Source organism: Aplysia californica, unplaced genomic scaffold (genome assembly GCF_000002075.1).
Source record: "Aplysia californica isolate F4 #8 unplaced genomic scaffold, AplCal3.0 scaffold00048, whole genome shotgun sequence".
In the NCBI taxonomy this organism is placed as follows: Eukaryota; Metazoa; Mollusca; class Gastropoda; order Aplysiida; family Aplysiidae; genus Aplysia; species Aplysia californica.
The window spans coordinates 1,404,624-1,411,846 of record NW_004797318.1 but is presented as its reverse complement, the minus strand read 5'-3'; the positions used below and the strand labels follow the sequence as shown (position 1 = coordinate 1,411,846).

Here is a 7,223-nt window from a genome sequence, read left to right as displayed (position 1 = left end):
AGAGATAGAGAAAGAGAGCGAGAGAGAGAGAGAGGAAGAAACACAGAGAGTGAGAGAAAGAGAGAGAGAGAGAGAGAGAGAGAGAGAGAGAGAGAGAGAGAGAGAGAGAGAGAGAGAGAGAGAGAGACAGAGGGGAGCTTGAGAAAGAGGAGAGGAGAGAACGAGAGAGAGAGGGTGTGTGTGTGCGTGTGTGTGAGATAGATAGATAGATAGATAGATAGATAGATAGATAGATAGATAGATAGATAGATAGATAGATAAATAGATAGATAGATAAATAGATAGATAGATAGATAGATAGATAGACAGATAGATAGATAGATAGATAGATAGATAGATGGATAGATAGAGATATAGATAGATAGAGAGAGAAATCTAAGGTGGGGGAATGCGTGCGAGTCAAAGTATGGACGTCAGTATGTCTAACCGAGTAAGTTCATCTTCATAGCAATTCTTAAGTACTTTCATCCTTACAATCACCACACTTAAGTCGCACTCTAATAACAAAAAACACAAAATGACTAGTGTTGCATAACCTGCAGTCTCCCGGAACCGCCGGTAGCAGTAAGTGACGGGAGAAATGATGTCTCGCTGGCGTGAGTACAGACGACAGAGACCAGGTTTTCAACACGCTCACACGCCGAGCAGCGCGTCACAAGACTGCCAACATCGGATTACGTTCGTTATGAGTAGTGCCCACTTGTCCTATAGGCTTAAAAGTTAAAAGAAAAAGAGCTTTGCTGCGACCGCCACTTTTCACTGACTATTTCTTTTTTTCTTTTTTGGTTTTTGCTAAGCTTATGCAGATTCGATCGCCTCCGTTTTCGATACTCCAAGCATAATTCATTTGTGAGGCAGAGTGGTGGAGAATCAGGCTCTCGTCGAAATAATGAAATCGAAGAAAACAGCAGTTTTCTCCCTGCTTAGCAATTTTTATCAAATTTTGGTTTCTTGGCAAAACACCTTTTATGTCCATTCACAAACACATTCCTTTGAGGATTTCACCGAAAACGTTGATTAAAAGCACAAAAATATAAATTTACAGTTTCCATGGACTCTCCAGCTTTGGAATTTACCAAGCTTTGGTGGCCATTTTCTCTCTAATTCTACCTCTTAAATCAGGTGACCTCCACCTCCTTCAATCCAAAATACCTCCCCTTCTTTTGAAGATGGATGGGTAATTGTTTCACTGAAAGCAAGACAAATGAACAAGCTTTAAGATGATACCAATAACTCTACATGCCCAAGAATTGACGAGAGCCTGATTCCACCACGCTGTCTCACATTTTTATTTCCACCACAGAGGAAAAAATACCTACCACAATTTAAACCAAAATGAGGTTTATTTCATGAGCAGCAATAATAATAATAATAATAATAATAATAATAATAATAATAATAATAATAATAATCTTACTACTAATGGAGCTAAGGCCAAATTTTGCGAACAGTATATTCTCAAAGACTACCCAATGAAAAAATATGAAACTTTACCAGTACCCATAACTTGAAACGTAGTGTTGCACTATTGTATTCTCATTAAGATCAAATGTGTAAGAAGAAAGCCCAGTTTTAGTTAAATTCAGTCCTTTTGTCGCGATCGCCATCATTTGCTTCGACATTGTATCTTCACTGCGGAGTGCCGACTGCGCCAAAGGATATTTTGTGTTCAGTTGTACATTAAGTAGATTTACGAGAATTCCCGGTTTCGAAGAAGAAGAAGAAGAAGAAGAAGAAGAAGAAGAAGAAGAAGAAGAAGAAGAAGAAGAAGAAGAAGAAGAAGAAGAAGATGACGATGACGAGAAGATGACATGAGAAGAAGAAGAAGAAAAGAAGAAGAAGAAGAAGATAAGACGATGAAGAAGAAGAAGAAGAAGAAGAAGAAGACGAGAAGAAGATGACGAGGACGAGAAGACGACGCAGAAGAAGACGACGACGACGAGAAGATGAGAAGAAGAGACGAAGAAGAAGAAGAAGAAGAGGACAAGAGATAAGAGGCCAGGAGAAGAAGAAGAAGAAGAAGAAGAAGAAGAAGAAGAAGAAGAAGAAGAAGAAGAAGAAGAAGAAGAAGAAGAAGAAGAAGAAGAAGAAGAAGAAGAAGGAGGAGGAGGAGGAGGAGGAGGAGGAGGAGGAGGAGGAGGAGGAGGAGGAGGATCAAGTAGTATTACATGTTACAAAGTGGTGACTTTTTCGTTTGTTACCCTACCTTGGGAGAGAGAGGGAGAGAGAGAGAGAGAGAGAGAGAGAGAGAGAGAGAGAGAGAGAGAGAGAGAGAAAGAGAGAGAGAGAGAGAGAGAGCGAGAGTGAGTGAGAGAGAGAGAGAGAAAGAGAGAGAGAGAGAGAGAGAGAGAGAGAGAGAGAGGAGGTCAGAAAGCATTACCAGGGGGAGGGTGGTGGGTGACAGGGAGGGTGTCGTCGAAAGCGTAAAGAGTAGTCTAGCCTACCGTAGGCCTACTTAATGTATCGAGATAAATCGAGATCAAGAAGAATCACGAAATGAAAGTATAATCTAGATCTGTGATATTTCGATAACCTATTGAATATTGAAAGTGGATTTTTCTTGCTGAGCATTATAGATTCTAAGATCTAGATCTAGGCTAGATCTATGTGAATCTAAGATCGAGATCAAGAATGATGAAAGTATTGAACGTGAATTTGTTCCTGCTGTGAATAGATCTAGAGTATAGAACTAGGCTGTAGGTGAATCTAGATCGAGATCAAGAGTCATGGAAGTATTCTTGAAAGCGGATTTTTCCTACTGTGAATAGATCTAGAAATCTAGGCCATCTGAGATGCCTGTCGGTTGTTAAGAATGTGAATTTCTAAACTTAGATCTATCTGTGGGCCAAGGCTCCTTCCTTCAATTATTGGCCTATGTCTTTATAATCCTTCGAGATCTTCGCTAAATCTAGAATCTAGATTAGGTTCTTCTAGGAAGCAACAATTGGCATGTAGGCCTAACTTTAAAAAAAAAAGTGATTGAGCTGGAACTTTAGAAGAAAATGCCACGTCTTCGAAGAGGGAGAAGAAGTATTACCCCTAGAGGTAGCCAAGAGGGGGTGTTAAATGGATAAATTCAAGGTAAAATATTCAATGTTTTGTTTCTTTCCTTTTTTCAGTCTTTTTCCTCTTCTCAACTTTCCAATTAATTCCTCATTATTATTCCGTTCGTAGAACGGGAACTTTAATTACTAGTAATAATAACGAGAACATGAAAATTCTATTTGCGTACATATATATTTTTATCTCACCCTTTTAATTATGAGCATTATGAAAAAGGGAGCAACTCAAATACCCCCCTCCCCAACCAAAGAAAAAAAAGAAGAAGAAAAAAATTATGTTTGCGAACATGACCAAACACACAAGTACACTTTACCTTTTTTCAGTGTGACTGACGTCATAGAAATCCCGAAATCAAGCTATAACAAATAAAATTATTTGCCACCAAATTTAGCCCAAATTTAGCTTTAACGTTGGACTTTTCCTATGGTACAAGCACAGCCGATGTATCGTAGCCTGAACGTTCCAGCGGACAAAATGCTCACACGACTTACGTCAAGACGGTGCCATTAGTTCAAAGATGCCGAAACCCCCCGCGAGAAACAAAGAAAACATGGCAATATTAGACCTTTATGTTATGCACGATCGTCTGTTTGCCGGGAGTCCGTAGCAATAATAATCGCCAGCCGCCTCGTAGCAGAAGACCGGGATCTCTCTTTACTCTTCGAAAAACAAATTCAATTACTCTGTTTGATTGAGGGTGGAAATAGTTTCCTCAAGTTTGTTTTGTTTTGTTTTATTATTTTTTTCGTTTCGTTTTAAGAATGCTGAGAAGTGTGATTAGGATGTGTGGTCATCGTGCGCCTCCCCTGCCATGCAAAATACACATTGATTATATCGGCAGAGAAAACAAAAGAGTTGTGTTCTTTCGTTGCGGATTGCTCCAACACGGAGCAAGTGTCATCCCAATCTTTTGATCTTCTTAGGGAGAAAATAGCACCATTGTTCGGAAGAACAATAGAATAATAAAATCCGAGTAAAGAAACGAGGCCGTATTCACATTTGATAAACAAATTGAGAAAGCGAAGCGCAGGGTGACAGTGTTCTGAATGTACATGTAATACCATACGTCACAGAAATTGTAGGTGTCAAAAATGTCTGAAAGAATCTTGGTAATTGATCGTTTACACAGCATTTTGACATGTGTATTAATTTCTAGTGCTTGTGAATGAGTGGAGAGGATGGGTGGGATGGGGGTGGATCCTGCAAGAGCGCCAATAACTCTTTGGTGTCATGCTCGTCGAGAGGTATTACAATTTTGATCGAACCTTAATCGCTGCTTTTGGGAGCTTAATTGTTCTCCATTCTCCTCACTTGTTCTGTCCCATCGGGGATGAGCACCATGCTTGTCGTCTAAGCTGAACATTAAAACCCTGCTGTGGTTACCTGAGTGTTTAATTCTTACCTTATTATACTGGTTCCCCTACAGAAAATCTGAGTTCGTGTCGCGTGTGTGGGAAATATTGTATTTAGCTCCTAACTCTTCCTGTCTACGTATTTGTTGTTGTTGTTGTTATTATTATTATTATTATTATTATGGTTTTCTTTTCATTATTTTTTTTCACACGTCCAATACCGTAAAACTGAGCCTCCCAATACACCTTGAATAGACTTATAGGGGGGGGGGGGTGACTGCTGTGACGTGGTCTGCTCTGTCTTATGGTCTTAAATGTTACCATTCTCTACCTTAGAATGACAAAGATCTAATTTGGCCGTTTTCAGAAACAAAATGTTTTATCTACTCTATCAAAATCGTAAGATTATTCGAAGTCGTTATCAAGATTTTCCACGAAGACACCATTCGAAAAAGCTTGTCATGTTGCGAAACTCAACAGTTTTAACGTCAAATTTCTCAAAACTAGATCTAGGTGCTGAGCAGATAGCACTTTGTAATTCCAAGGCAGCGTATAGTTGCCATCTTCGTAACCTTTGTATAATTTAGCGACCTGATGCCGTTTTTCAGCTGACTGACCAATAAATAATGTTACCTCCTTTTGATTCAACTTTGAATAATCCTTTAGTATCTTTTATTGTCTTTATTCTTTTTTCTATAGATTATGAAACGAAAGAACAGAACGTGAATTTTAATGTCTCCCACCCCCTCTCTTTTTGCCCTTTTTCTCAAACAAAAAGAAAGCAAAAAGGTTTTGTTTTTAGTTTAAAAAATTCAGATTCAGGTTCTGAATCGCAAAACAGCCTTTAGAGTTTCTTCTTGAGATTGTTGGTTAGATGTTTCTTAGTTATTCTATGCCTCTAAATTACTGACCACTGTCAGGCTCATAAGTGAACGTAGGATAATTTCCCCCAGTGGCTGTTGTTTAATAATAACTAATAATGTTAATATAATTTGAATCAAGTTCGTCCAATTCTAATGACGCTGGACACAAATGTAGTTTGACTGTGGTGACTGTGTGACCCAGATGTCGTTCTGATTAGGCTGGCCGAGGGTAGAGAGAGGCTAAGATATGAAAATATGTAAATCAAAACAAAATTTCCTCGAAACAGCGGCCTGTTATTCTGAACATGTTTCTGCGAAATTAGAGACTCGTTAGCAAATTTCTACGGTTTGTGTGTGTGTGTGTGTGTGTGTGTGTGTGTGTGTGTGTGTGTGTGTGTGTGAGAGAGAGAGAGAGAGAGAGAGAGAGAAGGATAGAGAGAGAGGGAGAAGAGAAGAGAAGAGGAGAGAGAGAGAGAGAGAGAGAGCGAGAGAGAGAGAGAGAGCGAGAGAGACACACACACACTCAGATAGAGAGACAGAGAGAGAAAGAGAGAGAGAGAGCGAGAGCGAGAGAAAATAAGAGAAAGTAGGGGGTAGATCTAGAAGAGGGGGTAATAGACAGACAGACAGGCGGAAAGATAGATAGATAGATAGATAGATAGATAGATAGATAGATAGATAGATAGATAGAGGTGGGATGGGGCGGTGTTATAGGGGATAAAAAGTAGGACCAGACGAGACAAACACACGATCTATACACTTATATTATTCTTCCATATAATTTCCTTCCTGTCACCCTTTTTTCCCTCTGTTCTTTTATATTTTCCCCCTTCTTTTTTTGGTCTCACCGCCCTCGTTTTCTTTGGCCCTCCCCAAACACAGACTCACTTCACACCTCTGGCGACCTCTGGTGGTATATTTCATGAAAGGCCTCCAATATCACCGATTGCCTCACTAGTGGTTGGAAGCCGCTTAAGGGTATGTACACACCACACACTTGAACTCTTTTCCATCATATAGAGAAGACACGACATCTTCCTCAGGGCCTGTTTTGTCTTTGCCGACCGTATCTTCACGGGTCTGTGCCTCGAATAATAAATGGCCGCAGCATCTCTTGCTTTGAGGGGTTGTACTGTGTTATTATAGAGCTTAAAGAACTCTGAACTCCTAAAAAGCTTATCGGAAAAGATTGAGAGATTTGAAATCGGGACTCTCAAAATTCGAACCCGGAAATCTACAGCCGAGCCACACAACTACCGTTTATTACGGATAAGCTGAATCCTCATTTTGAAAGAAAAAACATCGACTGCTTGTAAAACACTTGAGATCTACGTTCAAATAAACGCTCTTGGTATTTACTTTGTATTTTGCCTCATTGTCTTCCTTCTCCTTCCTGTTGTTTTTTCCTGCCCCACTGCACTTTGGGCCAAGCATTCTAGAACGCTGTTTAACATGCAAAGCGAAAAAGTAAATTGAGAAACTGCGGACACATACGGAAATAAAGGGAAAAGCTAAGCACCTAGCTCTCAGCGCAAGGATGTTTGGCGCTCTATCAATGTCGCTCGGAATTGAGGAACACTGAAAACGTCCGGGAGAGAACAAAGACGGTGCCTCAAAATTGGCTGATCACAGTTTGCTCTGCACTTTGCCGAAACAATTGGAGCTTTTGGAGAGGGAGACAGATATCTCAAGTGTCTGTACGTGTACGTGTGTTTGTTTGCGTGTGTGCCTCTGTGTGTGTGTGAGTGGGTGTGTGTGTATGAGTGTGTGCGTGTTTGTGTGTGTGTGTGTGTGTGTGCGTGTGTGCGTGTTTGTGTGTGTGTATGTGTGTTTGAGCGTATGTGCTTATGACTATGTGCGTGTGTACATGTATGTAGGTGTGTATGTGTGTGTGTGTGTGTGTGTGTGTGTGTGTGTGAGAGAGAGAGAAAGAGAGAGAGAGAGA

The 7,223-nt window shown here is 40.2% G+C and overlaps 1 protein-coding gene across 1 annotated transcript in view; it reads right to left on the bottom strand.

Annotated features, from left to right (window-relative positions):
* LOC100533301 (PRQFVamide precursor protein) overlaps nucleotides 1-7,156 on the bottom strand; it is a gene marked incomplete at its 5' end in the record, with an annotated part of 38,395 nt that extends 31,239 nt beyond the window's left edge. Inside the window, 1 exon segment of the mRNA NM_001204600.1 lies at nucleotides 7,128-7,156.
* Nucleotides 7,157-7,223: the final 67 nt, after the last annotated feature.